Below are 20,220 nucleotides of genomic sequence, written 5' to 3'. Positions count from 1 at the left end.
TGTTTTTCACTTCTCTTCTTTCTTTAGCTATCTGAAAGGCCTCCTCAGATGACCACTTTGCCTTGGTCCTTTTCTTTTTCTTCGGGGTGATTTTGTTTGCTGCCTTCTGTACAATATTCTGGACTTTCCTGTCCATAGCTCTTCAGGCACACTGTTTACAAGTTCTAATTCCTTAAATCTATTCAGATGATCAGCTTCTCATTGCCAAATTCAGGCTTGAACTAAAGAAATTGGGGGAAACCACTAGGCCAGCCAGGTACAACTTAAATCAAACCCCCTATGAATGTGCAGAGGAGGTAAAGAATAGATTTAGAGCCTTGCCTGATATTAATAAACCAAAATAAATTACAAATGGATTAAAGGATTATTTGTAAAGCATTTTGAATAAAAACACTGAAAAACAAAATCTTTGGGTATGAACTGACCTGTTTCACAGGAATGGAAGACAATCACAAAGGAGAAGACTGACATCTGTTTACTGCAGATAAATTTTTGTACTTCAAAATAGTGACACGATGTTTGAAAATGTTCACAGTAAAAAGTTTTTAAAAAGTAATATTAATTAAAAAATTGAAATGAATGGGAATCACAGTTACAACACATTATACACAAGACAGAGTTAATACATATATATGTATATATAAAGCCCATATACCTGAAATAAGACAGCATGTGCATATGGAGTCCTCATATGTGCCAGCACTGTAGTTTTATCTTTTAATTTTCGCAACTACCTTATAAGAGAGGTACACTGTTACTGTCTCCATGGTATAGCAGGGGAAGCTAAGGTGGACCAAAGTTGTTTAAGATAACTAAGTCAGTACTGGCAGAGCCAGGATTCAACCTCAGGCACTTTGGCTCTGGGGCGAGTGCTCTTGGCCATTACACTATGCCGTTCCCACTAATGCTGCAGTCGACAAAAAGCCAATTCACAAAAAAGGAAGTGCAAATGTGTGGGGAGATATTCAATCACATTTATAATACAACTTACATTTTCATTCATAAAATCAGTAATTAAAAAAAAGAAAAAACAGTGCCAGCTGGGGGGACTCCATGGCTACCTTCACAATCTAATCTCAGGAATCCACTCTGGCCCCCTCCACAATGTTCTTAACGATGGTTAGGTCACCATCACCTGCCTTCTTTAACCCTTTTCTGGCTATCCGTTACTCTTGGCATAAAGGCCCAAGTCTATAACAAGGTCAGCGATTCCCACTCTCTGGCCAAGCCTATCCTTTGATGTCACAAAAAGCACCGTCCACCCTGTCTGCCCAATAGCCACAGAGCACTCTCGCAGCCTTGAAAAAGCCAAGTTGTAGACTCTTTTCTCCTCCAGTCCTGTCCCTATGCCAGAAGGCATATAAACTTTATAGTATCTATAACCCTAGGAAGCTTCCTTCGTAATACGTATCAGTAGCTATAGTTACACAATTGCATGATCTTTGTCTGTCTGTCCTGAGCGGTACTAGTCTTGTACCCTCATGACCCAGCACAGTGCTTTGGCTGTCAAAGGTACTCAACAAATATCTGCCAAAGGAATATACAGTAATGACTGAATGAAAGAAAAAGAAAGGAGAAAAGTAAAAAATAAGGAAAGGAGGAGAAACAGGCATCCTCCTAGATGGTGGTAAGATTAAGATGCCTTCTTTTGTTTTTTTAACAAGGCAATTGGACAATGTGTGTCAGAGGTCTTAAATATATTAATAACGTCACGCAATAATCAACAATCATTATTAATCTTGTAATCATATTGCAACATAATTATTAATAAGTATAACTAATAATGCAATCATAAAAACCTACCTTGAGGAAGATAATTCAAAATCTAGTACAGAAATTTAGGCTGGCTATAGAATTGCATACAGTAGCAAAAAACTGAAAACATCTTTAATGTCCAAAACTAGAGATGTGGTCAAGTAGCCTGTGGTACAGTCATAAATTATACAATATATAAAAGTCATATTTATGAAGAGTTAATGACATGGAAGATGTCTAGTTCATTATAAGGGGAAAGACATAAAATTTAAATAGAGAACAGTTAGATTTTTGAAAAACAACATGACTAAGTGGCAGACAGTGCTGAGTGCCTACCCTAGAACTCTGCCTTCCTTCCTGACAGATCCCTGGTTCTGTCCACAGTCCTCTGAGAAGGCCAGGCTCCCTCCCCGGGGTCAGAGGAAGGGCTGTGATTAGCCTAATCTAACCCGGTTTTGGCAGTAGTGATACATGTGATACAACTCTGGCCAGCAAAACACAAAGGAAGTCTGTCAGGGGCTTTCTGTGACAAAAATTCCTTGCTGTGAGTAAATGATGCCCTGAGGATGGCAGAGTAGAGGGCTGGGATAACGCTGAGTTGCTGTATCAACCTTCCCTGGAACTGCCCTATCTGTGGGCTGACTAACACAGCATCACGTGAAAGACACCAGAATGTTCACGATGATATCTGAGGTAGGATTACCAGAGCTTCTATTCATTTTAATAGCTTCTTCAACTTTCAAGTTTTTTATAATAAACCATCTATCACACCCAAAGTAAGAGGTAAAAAGTTAATAAGAAAAAGATAACTACCTACTGTATGAACCTTGCCTGGAAGAATCTCAGTCTAAATGGAAACAGCCATGTAAATAAATGATTAAGATATGATGAGGTAAAATCACAAAATACTGCATCACAGCTATTTGTCTCTTATTGCTCAGTCGATAAATTGTGTCTGACTCTTTGGGACCCCATGAACTGCAGCAGACCAGGCTTCTCTGTTAAATAAAATTTAAAAAAATCCCTCATAATATCTAATGGTGAGGATATGGAGAAACTAGAACTCTCATACACTGTTGGTGGGAAGGAATGTGAAACAGTACAACCCCTTTCAAAACTGTTTAGCAGTTTCTTCTAAGGCTAAATAATGCAAATACCCTATGTTTCAGCCACTATACTTCTGGGTACTTACTCAAGGAAAATGAAAAGAGATGGTTACAAAGACTTACACAAGAATGTTTATGGAACCAGGGATAGGGAGAAGGGAAAAGGGAGAGTTGTTTAATGGGTGCAGAGTTTTAGAATTGAAAATGAAGAAGTTCTGGGACTTCCTTGGAGGTCAAGTGGTTAAGACTGCGCTTCCACTGCAGGGAGCCTATTAGAATCAATGCCTGGTCAGGGAACTAAGATCCTGCATGCCGCATGGCCAAAAAATATAATAATTAATATATATTAAAAAAAGAAAATGAAAAAGTTCTGGAGATCGGTTTCACCATGTGAATATACATATACCATTGAACTGTACATTTGAAAATGGTTAATTTGGTAAATTTTATGTGTTTTTTTTCACCACAATAAAAAAAGAAGAAAAAGAATATTCATAGAACTTTATTCTTGATAGCCACAAACTGGAAACAACCCCAGAGTCCACAAACTGATGAATGAATTAAACAACGAATGCACAGCATAAAGCAGATAGTGACACGTGCAACGTGGCTGAACCTCACTAAAGGGAGCCACACAAAAAGTACATACTGCACGGTTCAGTCTGCATGACATTTCAGAGAGGCAAAAACTGATCTATCATGATCGACATCAGAACAGTGGTAGCCTCTGGGGGTACTGGTAACTAGAAAGGTACATGAGGGAACTGTCTGCAGTGATGGGAATCCTTTATCGTCTTGATTTGGAGGTAATTAAATGGGTATCTGTATTTGTCAAAATTTATTGAATGGATTTCAGTGAATACCATATCATATTCATAAAATGTTTATTGTAGATGATTATATCTCAAAGAGAGGTTTAGGACGTTTTGAGACAAGGGAATTGGACGAGGCTAAATTCATCATTTTGACTACACTGAGAAGCTGTTAGCTGAACAAGAGTGCTTCTTTAAACCAGATCAATAGCAACAGATAAACATCACATGCAGCAATTTATAAAATGCTTAAGAACATTAAAATGATGACAGTTATACATATATTTGAAGTCAGTTTTGTGGAGTAAGCTTTGATATTCTACTAAATTTAAAAAAGGAAAAATATGATACATACATACTATTGTATCTTTAAAACAAAACATAGACCTTTATTTAATTAAAACTGCTTTTATTTAAAACACTGCACAATATTTACATCAAATATCTTGTGAAAATCTGAAATAAAACCAAATATTAACTTTTTAGTCATATGTCAAAAAGCAAACCTTTAGGACACAGAATGAAGAAAAAATATTTTTAAGCTTACAAGCAAAGGAAGAAATCAAAAAGGACAAAAGTTGTCTACAGAAGAATGAAAAACAGGTTTTTGTATATTTAATAATAAAGCCAAAATTAGATGGCAACCAACCAACTGGAAGGGTATTTACAGCACATAAAGAGTTTTTTGTTTTCTATAATCAGCACATACTCATTTTTTAGATAACTTGTATAATTTATAAACAAAATCATTTAGAGACAACAAGCAAATAGACAAAATCACAAATTAACAGAATTTTTTAAATGGACATAAAAATGGTTAACAAAAAACAGTTCAAACTAAATCATAACCAAAAGTGCAAATTAAAATGAGACAGTTTGTCAAGTTAGACAAGATTTTCCTCTTTCAGTTAAAATACCCAGTCCTGGAGAGGGCAGGGCTAGACAGAGGCACAGGGAATGGTCAGGAATTGCAGTGTAAACTTGGATTGCAGTGTAAACTTTTACTTACTTTAAAAAAATAATTATTTTTAATTGGAGGATAACTGTTTTATTTGGAGAAGGAAACGGCAACCCAATCCAGTGGTCTTGCCTGGAGAATCCCAGGGACGGGGGAGCCTGGTGGGCTGCCATTTATGAGGTTGCACAGAGTCGGACACGACTGAAGCGATTTAGCAGCATCAGCAGCAACTGTTTTATTACTGCGTATGTATCATTCTGCCATACATTAACATGATTCAGCCATGGTCTTACTCACTTTTAAGGAAGCAAACGAGGACAAGAAGGTACTGCAGCTAGGTAGAAGGGAGGCCCAGATATTTGGGGGTGAGAGTGAGGTTAAACAACAGCCCTCTCACCTCCAGCCTCTAATTGTAAGAGAACTACTGTTTTGTGTGTGTTAAAGAAGAAACAGGAGGGTATCACTGCTCCACTTTTTCTGTTGGGGGGTAGATGTGGCATGAATAGGGTTCCCTGAAGATGAGGCACCAGGAAGATGGATGTGGGTTTGGGCCCTCCCTGGGAGAGGCCCAAAGACCAACACCTGAGCAGCCGCTGTGCCGAAGGCCAGACTGCACTCTGTGCTGCAAGTCCCCCCACATTTGGCTCTGCCGCTCACCCCAAGGCAGGATGCTTCCCTGGGGAGCAGCGCTGGGCACAGCAGAAGCACCTTGACGATGGCTATGGAGAAGGTAAGGTGCAGATCAGCGTGCAGAACATCTGGGTGAAAAGCCAAACAATGACAAGCAGATGGAGTATATTTTATTTAAAAGTCCAAGAAAAGGAAGGGAGGAGATACACAGCAAGCTATTAGTAGTAGCTCTACCTCTGGAGGGTGAGATAAGCTGGATGGAAAGGGGTCCCATTTCTTTTATAATTTTCTAGTTTGGATTTTTTTTAAGCCTCTTTTGAATGTTTGGGTACTTAAAAAAAAAGGTTTAAAGTTCACAACCCTTGATCCCCAAACTCCAGTCAAAGAATGAATTGTTAAGGGACTTAAAACCTTCCCTGGCTCATTGTAAGTGCTCAAGAAAATGTTTTAAAGATAAATACTCTAAGGGGGAAAAAAAAGACTCAAACTATGAAAAAAAGCCTTAATATCCTACCTATCATAGTTTAGGCTATGAAAAGACTCTTTAAAGTCCCTTGGACTGCAAGGACATCAAACCTGTCAATCCTAAAGGAAATCAACCCTGAATATTCATTGGAAGGACTGATGCTGAAGCTGAGGCTCTAATACTTCAGCCACCTGGTGTGAAGAGCCAACTGACTGGAAAAGACCCTGATGCTGGGAAGGATTGAGAACAGGAGGAGAAGGGGACAATAGAGGATGAGATGGTTGGAAGGCATCACTGACTCAATGGAGATGAGTTTGAGCAAATTCCAGGAGACAATGAAGGACAGGGAAGCCTGGCATGCTGCAGTTCATGTGGTCTCAAAGAGTCGGATGGGTCTTAGCAACTGAACAACATCATAGTTCAGGAGGGTTTCGGGGCGGGGGCGGTGAAATATCTCACAGGATGGAATTTGCAGGTGGTTGTTCCTTGCGGCTTGACCCTTCACCTCTGCTGGTTCAGATGCACACAGGGAGAGAGGTTCTGCCTTGTTGGGATGGCACCTCCATACTTGTGTTTACAGATATTTACAGTGACAACTGTATCTATCATGCAGATTAATGTTGATTAATCCTAATCAACACAGTGGCATCATTTTCTCCCTGTGAGTAGATTTTCAGTTATTCATCTAATAAACACTTATTAAGCACATACTATGTGCCAGGCACCGTCCTAGACCCTAGAGATACAGTGGTAAACAAAACAAAAATTTCTTTCCTCATTACTTTCAAGAAACTGATGTTTTAGTGAGAAGACAGGCAACAAACAAATATACAATGTCAATTAGTTCTAAGTGCTAAGAAGAAAAATAATGCAGCTAATTTCTTAGCTAAGTAAGAAATACAGAGCACACAGCCTCTGTCTTCAAGGGGCTCTCAGTCTAGCAGAGAACTGACCCGAAAATAGACAGTTATCAAACAGAAATCAAATCCACAGTGGGGTTGGGCTCAGAGGTTTATGTGACTTCCTAGTTGATGGAGGTCAAAGAAGGCGTCTGGGAAGAGAAGCATGGCCTGAACCCAAGGAAGTCAATCAGCCAAGACAGTGTGTGTGAGTGTGTGCACGCACACACGCACAACCCAAATAGCAGATGCAAAGGCAAGGAAAAGAGAAAAAGAACATGACCGATGCCATAACAAACTAACAATGTGAGATGGACAAACAAAACCAGGTGGCTTCATTCTAGCTGAAAGACTCTGGAAATGCCTCAGAGAAGTGGGATATGAGCACACACATCAGCACAAATGCCTATGCACGCACACACACTTGAAGCAATCCTTTGGTGTTTTCACCTGCCTAGCACTTCTGCACTTCCCCATCCCATGTCGTTATGGAAGAAGTTTTATTACTCCTGCCCTTCAAAAGTGGGCCTGTGACACAGACTTGCCTAATCATGGCATCCCTTGCTCCTTGTCTACATGATTAGTTTACAATGCTAGAAGTGAGCTATAAGGCCACAGTCTCGGGGCTCCCAGAAGTCACATTTTTCAATATGAACAGAGAAAACAGCAGAAAAGAATGAGGGCAATAAACAAAAAGAAGCAGAGAAAGGCAGGGTGAAGACAGTCTTCACGGCATCATTTCAGTCTCATGATCCAGCCATGCCTGAAGTTCACCTTTGGACCTCCTAGTTAAATAATCAATCTTTTTTTGCTTACGTTAGTTTACATTAGGTTTCTGCTATTTGCGATTAGATTAGTATATACCCTTCTGGGGAAGGAACTTCACTCTGTGTGTGGTGGTGGGGCGGGTACAAAGGGAAAGGAAGGATAAATTATATTAAAGCATCTCTCCCATTAAGTCTGATAAACGTGATGAAATAGGTGACTTCAGGACATCTGGGAGGGTACAGAAGCAGCGATGAGAGCTCGCTGGGTGGAGGAACTGAGAGTTTGTCACAATCTACATGGGTGGGTTATGCAAATCTTCCAAGTTCCTAATAACTCACCATACAGCTGAAAGTCATCTTCAAACTGAGAAACAACACAGAACAGCTGATCAAAGACACCAAGAATATCATCTGTTTAAAACCCATTTACTCTTCCCACATTAATGCACATCCATCACAGATCTTTCTCAAATACTTAATTTTGTGACAAACTTAATATTGTGAACTCTTTAACCCTGATACCAAATGATCATCCAGTGTTCTCCAGGAAACTTAACTCAAGCAGCTGTACTCACTATGGACCATAGAGCAAAATAAACTGCCGTATCTCAAGAGATCAGTACAAAAGCCCAAAAGCTCAGATTCTGTGGTTCACATATTTGAAAACTCAAATCAGTTGGTCACAGATAATACCAGTCGTGGTCCGAATCACAGCTTCAAATCTTTAAATCCACAAATCAGAAGGAAGGTCACATTACACCCTGTTACAGTATAAAAATAACTAGCTTAAAGGAAACTGTCTTAAGCAATGTTACTCCTGGCTGAAGTAACAATATCTCAAGATGTTTTCTTCTTTCCAAGTATCTATTGTGTGTCTATGATCCCAGCACCGTGTGCCCATGAGCCTTTCCTTTTTCTCTGTGTGAAAAGGCCAAATCTTGGTTCACATCTGGACAATGCTGGGCAAGATGTAAAATACAAGATAATTTATCACTGGACAATGAGATGTTATTCTTAGAGCAAACACTGGCCCTCTAAATTCTGCTTATGCCTCCCTTCCCCCACTACACTATGCTCACACTGCCTGGGCTCAAGTCATTGAGAAATGTTGTTCAGTTGCTAAGTTGTGTCCAACTCTTTTTGACCCCATGGACTGCAGCACGCCAGTTTTTCACTATCTCTGGGAGTTTGCTCAAATTCATGTCCACTGAGTTGGTGATGCTGAAAAATAACAAGACCCAAACGCCACACAGCTTGAGGGCCTGGGTTCAAGTTCCAGCTCTGCCATTAACTAGTTAACTTGGCTAAGCTCATCTTCTGCATCTGTAAAATGGGAATAATACTTATTATAGCACGGGGTTGCTGGAGGGATTAAATCAATTAGTGTCTGTAAAGAGCCTGGTTACAAGGTCACACACCTAGCACTTGCTCAATAAAGAGAAGTTACAATTAAGAGATGGAGAAGGAAATGGCAACCCCCTCTGGTAGTCTTGCCTGGGAAATCCCATGGACAGAGGAGCCTGTTGGGTTGCAGTCTATGGGACTGCAAAGAGTCAGACACGAATGAAGCAACCAAGCATAATTAAGAGAATAAAGTGAGGCTTAATCTTTTTCCAGTTCTAAAATTTGATGGTCTACTGTAGAGAGATGGTGGGTTTCTAGTCTCCCCACCCCCATCCCAACTCTGCTTTATCCTATCTGGCAGAATAGCATATATCCAGAATAGCAAAAAGTTCCCCTGCTTTTCAAGCAGCTGTACCAACGGGAAATCTTCAGCAAGGGAGCAAGTTCAAGTCATGGGTGCTAGGATCTTACTAATAATAGCTAGACACTTCAAATTCTGACAACAATCCTGCAAGGTAGATTTAATTATCCTCATTTTGTAGATAAGATCAAGTAGGAGTAGAAAGGTTAAATAATTCAGTCACTGTCATACAGCTGGCAAAGCAGACCTGACTCCCAAAGTTCATGCCCCCTTTCCACTCTATTCCCTGCCTCTCTCATACAGCAAGCACACCCAACTGTCAAATAATGAAATAATGGAGAAGGTATTTCAGGATCTCTGACACGATGGGAACAGGCTTTCTTTAGTAAAGAAAGAAACTGGCATCACCACTCACATTTGCTGGACAATTTGTTGCTCCTGCGTTCTCGCTCCCAGTGGCCTGTTCTAGAGATCCGGCCTCCCTCTCAACATCAGCCACTGTGCAGGCCTCTGTGTGCACATCCTCCTGCCTTAGCAGCTTAGGCTCTGCTCCCTCCCTTACCGCAGGCTGGGACACCCCGACACTGCGCTGAGTATCCAGTGACGGGTACTAAGGCCTTTTTGAAAGACAAGTTTCCCAAACTCTGACATCAACACGTCACACCTGAGGCAGGCTTACCCTCTAGCGGGGCCCAAGAATCAAGCCAGATGAAGGAAGGGGAGGTGACGCAACTAGGCTTCCTGCACCAAGGCCAGAGCGAGGCGGAGCGCAGTGTCCGTGACCCCGCAGTGGGCTCTACACGGCGGACGCCTACGCCTTCCCTGTGGAAGGCACGCCAAGGGCGGCGGATGTTATCCCAGGGATGAGGCGCGGGCCTATGCAGTCAGAGCTGAAGACGCAGAAAGGAGCGGACCAGAACGAGTCCCCGGCGCCCCGCTCTCCTGTCACTCTCCCTAAGGCGAGGGAGTTGGCGAGAGGGAAACAAGGGCCTTTGGTACCCAGCTGTTCGGCTCTGGCTGGCACGAGCGCCAGAGCATCCGTGCGCAGTCTCTGCCGCCCACACCCGGGAGCACGCACCCAAGCACTTGGCCCCCGGCGCTCACCTCCCCGCGAGGCTGCCGAGCCCCGCCGCTGCCCGCGACCCCCGCCTCCCCACCTGGCCCTGCGGCCACCCTCAGCCCACCCGGGCGCCCCTGCGCTCCCCCTTTCAGTAGCGCCCGACACTGGAGCGGCGGCAGGAGCCGGGCATTCAGGCCACAGAAGGTGATGGCGGGGAAGGGAAAAACCTCTTACCGGGTCCTGTATTTCTCCGGGACACAACTCGACACCAGAGACAGTCACTGCCACCCGGACCCTCCCCCCGCCCTCCCCCACCACGTAGCCCTCTCTACCTTCAGTCTGAAATCAATGGCCCTGTCGCGGATTGGTGACATCACCGGCGCGCCGAGCGTGGGAGGGAGCACCACGTGATTTCTCTCTCTTTTGTTTGCGTCCTAGTTAAGCTAGGATTTTGTTGCTGCTTTCCTTGGGTTTTTACTGTTCTGTTAATGGTGTTGCTGTAGGCATGGTGCGGAATAGGTACTTGGGTTTGGGATGCTGCATTTTTGCTCATGGCCTTGATTCAACTCCTCAGTCATTCATAACGTAGTTAGGCCGGAAGGCCTGGATGGTAGGTGGGTACCATCTTAAAAAAAAAAAAAAGGATCTCAGCTACACTGGATAAGTTACTAATGCCCCCAAATCAGTAGTCCTTGGATGGAAAGTTCAGATTAAGTATTTTTAATATGTTATAATGATCATCACTTTTAATTTGGCCATTTTGCCACCCCAACTGAGACAAGAAATATTACCAATAATTTAAATCTTCTAAGTGGCCCCCATACTGTACCACTGCTTTCCCCTAAGAAGTAACCTCCATCCTGATTTGTGTTTACACAACTTTTATATTGCTTTCATTTATTTTCACATTTATATGCATTATTAAACAATGTGTGATGTTTTTGAACTTTCATCTACTGTTCTGGACATTTATTTTAACAAACATATTCCTAAGTTACTTAGACCATTCAGACTGCTATAACAAATACCAAAGATTTGTAAACAGAAATTTATTTCTCACAGCTCTAGAGGCTGAAATTCAGGGTGCCAGCATGTTCCAGGGAAGGCCCTTTTCCTATTGGCAGAGTCCTTGTAAAGCAGAAGGAGTTAGGGATCTCTGTGGAGTCTCCTTTATAATACTTTAAATTCCATTCATGAGGGCTCTACTCTCATGAGTTAAGCCAATGGCCCCACCTCCTAATACCATCTGTTGGACATTAGGATTTCAACTTATGAATTTGGGGGAGAACACAAATGTTGACCATATCACTAGGATTCGTTGTTGTTGAGTGAAGTTGCATTTCATTCATTCTCATGGCTGTATAACAAGTCATTCAATTTCGTGGGTGTACCCATTATTCATTCTCTGGCAGCCTAATATTTATGCAATTTCCAGTTGTTGGGTTTTTATTTTTGTATATATACAAACTATATATACATATACACACAAAATATATATTTATATACAAAATATGTGTATGTATATACATATATATATGTATTCAGGTTCTTTTCCACTATAGATTATTACAAGATTTTGACTATAGTTCTCTGTGCTATACAGTAAGTCCCTGTTGTTTTATCTATTTTATATATAATAATGTGTATATGTTAATCTTAAACTCCTAATTTATTCCCCCTACCTTTTCCCTTTGGCGAAAGTTTGTTTTCTATGTCTGTGGGTCTATTTCTATGTCTGTTTTGTAAATAAGTTCATTTGTACCATTTTTTTGGATTTCACATATAAGATTCTCTGATTTACTTCACTTAGTATGGTGATCTCTAGGTCCATCCGTGTCACTGCAATTATTTCATTCTTTTTCTGTGGCTCTTTTATCCATTCATATGGTGATGGACAGATGGTTCCTCAAACATTTGTTCCCCTTTTTGTAGAAGGACTACGCATTTCTACCTATTGCCATGTGATTTGAAGTGCCCATTTTGGGAGGAGTATGCGTATCCACCCAACTGACAATGACCGGTCACAATGACTTCATATCTGACCAGAATCTTTAAAAAATACTCTCTCTGTGTTTCCACTAGCTCGCTTGCTTATTTCCCTCTTCAGTGAGAATGGCATGTCCTCCACTGGGGATCTGAGAATGCAGAAGACATGTGCTATACAGAGCAAGCAAAAAATAAACACTGAGATTTCAGGTTTTGTTAGTTACCACAGCATATTATAGTGAAAACTGACTGATAAATTATTTATCTATGTCTTCTTACCTGTTTTTCACAGATAAATCATTGCAGAAGTTTATTTTGTTGGTCTTTTCAGAGAACCAACTTTTGGCCTTGTTGCTTCTCTCTACTGTAACTTAGTTTCCTATTTTATTTTTTAGTTCCTACTTTTGCTCTTATAATTATCATATTCCATTCACTTTCTTTGAGTCTATTCTGTTGTTTGTTTTCTACTTAAGTTATACACTTAGTTCATTAATTTTCAGCCTCTTCCTCCTTCTGTAGAAAGTATTTAAAGCAATAAATTTCCCTTGAAGCACTATTTTCATATCCTACAAGTCTTAATAAATACTGTTCTCATTAAATTGTAAAATGTATTTAAAGTTGTATTATAGTTTCTTCCTTGACTCATGAGTTATTTAAAAAGCATATTTTCCAATTTCAAAATCTATGGAGATTTTAAATTCTAAAATATCTGTATTGTGATTAGAACATAGTTTTGTAATACTTTTCTTTGAAATTTGTGCTTGAGAAGAATTTGTACTCTCTCACTGTTGGGTGCAAAACTGATGTATGTCCATTACTATAAGCTTGTTAATTTTGTTGTTCAGATATACATCTTTGCTGATACTTTTTTTTGGGGGGGGTCTGCTTGAATCATCAGACACAAAGACATGTTTAAAAAAATCTCCTGCAGTGATGATATATTTGTCCATTTATCCCTGCAGTTTTTATCAAGTTATAATCTATATGTCTTTTTTTACTGGAGTAGAATTGCTTTACAATGTTGTGATAATTTCTGCAGTACAAAAAAATGAATCAGCTATATGTATACATATATTCCCTTCTTCTTCAGCTTCCCTCCCACCCAACCCCCATCCCACCCCTCTAGGTCATCAGGGTATATTCTATATTATCTTAAGCATATTTTATTAGATGCGTATACTTTTAGAACTGTGTTATGGTGTATGCTCAGCTGTGTCCGACTCTTTGCAACCCCATGGACTGTAGCCCTCCAGGCCACTCTGTCCATAGAATTTTCCAGGCAAGAATACTGGAGTGGATTGCCATTTCCTTCTCCAGGGGATCTCCTTGCCCAGGGATCAAACCCTGCATCTCTTGTGTCTTCTGCATTGTCAGACAGGTTCTTTACCAGCTGAGCCACAGGGAACTGTTATGGTGATTAAATCTTAAATCATTATAGAGTTATCCCTTTCTATCCCTATAGTGCTCATTATCTTCAATATATTTTATCTGATATTAACATGGCCAAACTAGCTTTATTTAGTATTTGCTTAGAATATTATTTTCATTCCTTTTACTTTTAATCATTCTAAGTTCTTTTGCTTTAGAAGTACTCAGAAATCCAGATGGACTTTTAAAAAATTTTGATAATCTCTGTCTTGTAACTGTCAGTTTTTGTCCACATATATTTATTGTAATTCTTGATATATTTGAAACTGATTCTGATTTCTACTTGATCCATGTTTTTTATGTTTCTGCTTTTTTTCTTTCTTACTTCCCCTGTCCCTTTTCTTTCGTTTTGGATTAACTGAGTTATTTTTGAACTTTTTTCCTATTCCATATTTTTCTTTCTAAATATTTGGAATTATGCTTTCTCTTTTTAGTGGTTACCCTTAAAATTTATCATGCATTCTAAAGTTTAAACACAATGTTGACATTCTCTTCTACACAGTACAAGAGCTTTTGAATAGCTTAGCACTTTTCTTACCCCTTCTGAATAATACAGCATTATTGTCTAATTTTTGGTTCTGTTTTTTCTCTTTTTTTAACTCCATAAACTGGTCATTGTTATTTTATTCTACCCAGACAATATTTGTTTGAGTTTACATACAGAGAAAGAAGGAGAGTTAATATGAGGATGTGTTTATAGACTAGCTGCAACTACGTGCAAATAGGATAGCTTGATTTTATGGGACTGTTCTCTAAAAAGTCACATAAAGTGTGTTTCAGGAAAGTCTGCCTGGGAAAACATTTTAAAGATGTCTTCAACTGCTTAATAAACTGTCTTGGGGAAAGAAGACCAGAATTGTCCCACTGACTCCTGCTTTCCTTCTGTTAGGAGAGTTAGCTCCCCTGCCCCTTCTGCCGTGCAGTGCGCCCCACAGTTTCGGATGTCTCTGCATCCACTGGGTAGCCAGGAGGGAAGAGGTGTGCGGTGTTAGCTAGAGTGTGTACTTGCATGAAAGTGGGTGGAGTCTATGCAGAGCTGGCCCAGATTAAAAGTGAGGCCAAGGAAATCTCAAGTGGAGCATATAATGAAAAATAAAGAGGGAGAAGGTTCTCAAAAGAAGGAATAGCAATTTAGAGGCACAAAAATGGAAGAAAGCTCTCTTCCTTCAAGGAAATGGAAGAATATCAATTTCTGAGAATTCCCTGCCAGTCCAGTGGTTAGGACTCCCAGCTCACACTGCCAGGGGCCCAGGTTCATTCCCTGGACAGGGGACTAAGATAGCTGCAAAACAGTTTCTTTCAAACTGAAGAATCTCCTTTCTGTGACCTCTTAAAGATGAATTTTTACTTCTGTGAGCCTTTTCTGTAAGCTCAAAGTTCAGGTTGTATATACATGAATTAATTTCTAACATTGGGAGTAATTACAGATAGAGGGTACAGATTACTGGGAAGAAGAAAACGATGTTTGTGGGCATATATGTTTTTGCAGTGATAGTTTGGTAGTGATAAAAAGCTAAGGCAAAGAAAAGTCTTTGGAATGGTCCATCTCAGTATCCCTGCCAGGAATGGTACTGAATATGTCAGGACTTCTCAAGAGCCAGATCAGTGTGTTCTGTTAATGTTCTGGTGGGTTCTCAAAGTTTTTATTGGCAGAATTTTACATTTGAGAAATACTTTGGGTGTTATTAAGGACTTCCATTTAAAAAATCTCTGAGTGAGGTAGAATAAATTAAAATCATCCAAGGACATTTCAAAACATTGTATCAGACCAAACCTCCCATGAAGAATAGTTAGAAGAGCTGGATAAAACATTTTTAAAAATATCTATTTGAAAGCATATCCATTGGGATAGCAAAGGATTTAAGAGTGAAGAGACTGGAGAAGAGGGAATCCCACAGAAGTGAGACGAACATTTGATCCCACATATGGTATTTACTGTTAGCTTTCCTGGTGGCTCAGTGGTAAAGAGTCCACCTGCCGATGGTTCCTGGCCGCCTGCCAATGCAGGAGATGTGGGTTCAATCCCTGGGTCACCAAGATTGCCTGGAGAAGGAAATGGCAATCCACTTCAGTATTCTTGCTTGGGAAATGCCATGGACAGAGGAGCCTGGTGGGCTATAGTCCATGGGGGCTATAGTCCAGTGGGGCGCACTGCACGGCAGAAGGGGCAGGGGAGCTAACTCTCCTAACAGAAGGAAAGCAGGAGTCAGTGGGACAATTCTGGCAGAGTTAGACATGACTTAGGGACTATACAGCAACAACAACTGTATTTTTGAATTCTGAAGTCAAAGCTGTGAGGGTAAGAAGCTGGATAGAGCTTTTGGAAGGGGGACAGTAACTGAAGTTCAGAACTCACTGATAAGAAGGGTCCTGGTAAACATACCAGGTTTAGATTGGGATCCCTAACTCTCAAGGAAATTGAAATCCAGCTTGAAATAATTCAATCTTAGATGTATTAAGTGGTTTGCCCCTGTCTTAACATCTCCTATGAACCATCTTCCCTGGGAGAAGATAATATTGTCCAGTACTTCAAACATTTTCATACAGTACATCTAGCATTTAAAGAAAAATAGGGTGGAAAAAAGAGTAGACTTTCCCAAAATTCAGACACAAGATAAATAATAAAAAGAGGTCAACAGGAAATCCACATATTAGAGTTATCATGCACAGAGTTTAAGATGGCTATAATGAATATATTTCAGAAATTAAATTACAAATACAGTATTTTTGGCCTGTGGTTGTACAGTAAAAATATATTTTTTGTCCTCCCAACTCACATCAATTGTTTTTATAAAACAACATGCAGGGAAATTCTCAAGTTACATTGCAAATACAGGATTGTTGGTAGAATATTAGAATTGTTGGTAGAATATCAGAATCAGATGTTTTGAGACGTAAACCCAGTGTCAACAAAGGAGGTGCATATAGGGATATTGGTTTTTAAAAAAGCAATTCTACTGCATGCAGAACAGCTGTTTGTTAACAATTATATTAATTATTGAGAGTTTTAGCATTTTCTATCCTATTATTACCATCTGTTACTTCAGTTCAGTCACTCAGTCATGTCCGACTCCATGAATTGCAGCACACCAGGCCTCCCTGTCCATCACCAACTCCCAGAGTTCACTCAAACTCACGTCCATCGAGTCAGTGATGCCATCCAGCCATCTCATCCTCTGTCGTCCCCTTCTCCTTCTGCCCCCAATCCCTCCCAGTATCAGAGTCTTTTCCAATGAGTCAACTCTTCGCAGGTAGCCAAAGGTAGCCAAAGTACTGGAGTTTCAGCTTTAGCATCAGTTCTTCCAAAGAACACCCAGGACTGATCTCCTTTAGAATAGACTAGTTGGATTCCTTGCAGTCCATGGGACTCTTAAGAGTCTTCTCCAACACCACAGTTCAAAAGCATCAATTCTTCAGCGCTCAGCTTTCTTCACAGTCCAACTCTCACATCCATACATGACCACTGGAAAAACTATAGCCTTGACTAGATGGACCTTTGTTGGCAAAGTAATGTCTCTGCTTTTGATTATGCTATCTAGGTTGGTCATAACTTTCCTTCCAAGGAGTAAGTGTCTTTTAATCATGGCTGCAGTCACCATCTGCAGTGATTTTGGAGCCCAGAAAAATAAAGTCAGCCACTGTTTCCACTTTTCCCCATCTATTTGCCATGAAGTGATGGGACAAGATGCCATGATCTTAGTTTTCTGAATGTTGAGCTTTAAGCCAACTTTTTACAGGTGTTCTATTGTGTTTAGTTTTAGGAAATTGATTTAGAGAGTTTGGTTTGAAATTTAATACATTATATTTTTTTCCTTTTAAAATAATGGGGAAAAAATCGACAAAGCCAAAAACTGGTTTTTTGAAAGGATAAATAAAACTGACAAATCATCAGCCAGACTCATCAAGAAACAAAGGGAGAAAAATCAAATCAATAAAATTAGAAATGAAAATGGAGAGATCACAACAGACAACACAGAAATACAAAGGATCATAAGAGACTACTATCAGAAATTATATGCCAATAAAATGGACAACATGGAAGAAATGGACAAATTCTTAGAAAAGTACAACTTTCCAAAACTGAACCAGGAAGAAATAGAAAATCTTAACAGACCCATCACAAGCAAGGAAATGGAAACTGTAATCAGAAATCTTCCAGCAAACAAAAGCCCAGGTCCAGACGGCTTCACAGCTGAATTCTACCAAAAATTTAGAGAAGAGCTAACACCGATCCTACTCAAACTCTTCCAGAAAATTGCAGAGGAAGGTAAACTTCCAAACTCATTCTATGAGGCCACCATCACCCTAATACCAAAACCTGACAAAGATGCCACAAAAAAAGAAAACTACAGGCCAATATCACTGATGAACATAGATGCAAAAATCCTTAACAAAATTCTAGCAATCAGAATCCAACAACATATTAAAAAGATCATACATCATGACCAAGTGGGCTTTATCTCAGGGATGCAAGGATTCTTCAATATCCACAAATCAATCAATGTAATACACCACATTAACAAATTGAAAAATAAAAGCCACATGATTATCTCAATAGATGCAGAGAAAGCCTTTGACAAAATTCAACATCCATTTATGATAAAACTCTCCATAAATCAGGAATAGAAGGAACATACCTCAACATAATAAAAGCTATATATGACAAACCCACAGCAAACATTATCCTAAATGGTGAAAAATTAAAAGCATTTCTCCTAAAGTTAGGAACAAGACAAGGGTGCCCACTTCCACCACTACTATTCAACATAGTTTTGGAAGTTTTGGCCACAGCAATCAGAGAAGAAAAAGAAATAAAAGGAATCCAGATTGGAAAAGAAGAAGTAAAACTCTCACCGTTTGCAGATGACATGATCCTCTACATAGAAAACCCTAAAGACTCCACCAGAAAATTACTAGAGCTAATCAATGGATATAGTAAAGTTGTAGGATATAAAATTAACACACAGAAATCCCTTGCATTCCTATACACTAATAATGAGAAAATAGAGAAATTAAGGAAACAATTCCATTCACCATTGCAATGAAAAGAATAAAATACTTAGGAATATATCTACCTAAAGAAACTAAAGACCTATATATAGAAAACTATAAAACACTGGTGAAAGAAATCAAAGAGGACACTAATAGATGGAGAAATATACCATGTTCATAGGTCGGAAGAATTAATATAGTGAAAATGAGTATACTACCCAAAGCAATCTATAGATTCAATGCAATCCCTATCAAGCTATCAACGGTATTTTTCACAGAGCTAGAACAAATAATTTCACAATTTGTATGGAACCACAAAAAACCCTGAATAGCCAAAGCAATCTTGAGAAAGAAGAATGGAACTGGAGGAATCAACCTGCCTGACTTCAGGCTCTACTACAAAGCCACAGTCATCAAGACAGTATGGTATTGGCACAAAGACAGAAATATAGATCAGTGGAACAAAATAGAAAGCCCAGAGATAAATCCATGCACCTATGGACACCTTATCTTTGACAAAGGAGGCAAGAATATACAATGGATTAAAGACAATCTCTTTAACAAGTGGTGCTGGGAAAACTGGTCAACCACTTGTAAAAGAATGAAACTAGATCACTTTCTAACACCATACACAAAAATAAACTCAAAATGGATTAAAGATCTAAATGTAAGACCAGAAACTATAAAACTCCTAGAGGAGAACATAGGCAAAACACTCTCCGACATACATCACAGCAGGATCCTCTATGACCCACCTCCCAGAATATTGGAAATAAAAGCAAAAATAAACAAATGGGACCTAATTAAACTTAAAAGCTTCTGCACAACAAAGGAAACTATAAGCAAGGTGAAAAGACAGCCTTCCGAATGGGAGAAAATAATAGCAAATGAAGCAACTGACAAACAACTAATCTCAAAAATATACAAGCAACTCCTGCAGCTCAACTCCAGAAAAATAAACAACTCAATCAAAAAATGGGCCAAAGAACTAAACAGAAATTTCTCCAAAAGACATACAGATGGCTAACAAACACATGAAAAGATGCTCAACATCACTCATTATAAGAGAAATGCAAATCAAAACCACAATGAGGTACCATTTCATGCCAGTCAAAATGGCTGCGATCCAAAAGTCTACAAGCAATAAATGCTGGAGAGGGTGTGGAGAAAAGGGAACCCTCTTACGCTGTTGGTGGGAATGCAAACTAGTACAGCCACTATGGAGAACAGTGTGGATTCCTTAAAAAACTGGAAATAGAACTGCCTTATGACCCAGCAATCCCACTGCTGGGCATACACACCGAGGAAACCAGAATTGAAAGAGACATGTGTACCCCAGTGTTCATCGCAGCACTGTTTATAATAGCCAGGACATGGAAGCAACCTAGATGTCCATCAGCAGATGAATGGATAAGAAAGCTGTGGTACATATTCACAATGGAGTATTACTCAGCCATTAAAAAGAATACATTTGAATCAGTTCTAATGAGGTGGATGAAACTGGAGCCGATTATACAGAGTGAAGTAAGCCAGAAAGAAAAACACCAATACAGTATACTAACACATATATATGGAATTTAGAAAGACGGTAATGATAACCTTGAATGCAAGACAGCAAAAGAGACACAGATGTATAGAACAGTCTTTTGGACTCTA

General features: G+C 39.7%; 1 protein-coding gene across 4 annotated transcripts in view; it reads right to left on the bottom strand.

Annotated features, from left to right (window-relative positions):
* The window catches only part of ADAR (adenosine deaminase RNA specific), a 50,259-nt gene extending 39,745 nt beyond the window's left edge, over positions 1-10,514 (bottom strand). For 2 of the 4 annotated variants that reach the window (XM_040230429.1, XM_040230432.1), the window contains exon 1: positions 10,393-10,499. The gene's annotated coding sequence lies outside the window, so the exon portion shown is untranslated. Of the gene's footprint in view, positions 1-9,513; positions 9,702-10,392 lie in introns of those variants that run through there. The other 2 variants (XM_040230430.1, XM_040230428.1) reach the window with 2 other exon arrangements.
* Between the last annotated feature and the right edge of the window lie 9,706 nt (positions 10,515-20,220).

This window comes from Oryx dammah, unplaced genomic scaffold (genome assembly GCF_014754425.2).
Source record: "Oryx dammah isolate SB20612 unplaced genomic scaffold, SCBI_Odam_1.1 HiC_scaffold_28, whole genome shotgun sequence".
NCBI lineage: Eukaryota > Metazoa > Chordata > Mammalia > Artiodactyla > Bovidae > Oryx > Oryx dammah.
This window is presented reverse-complemented; position numbering and strand designations above follow the sequence as displayed.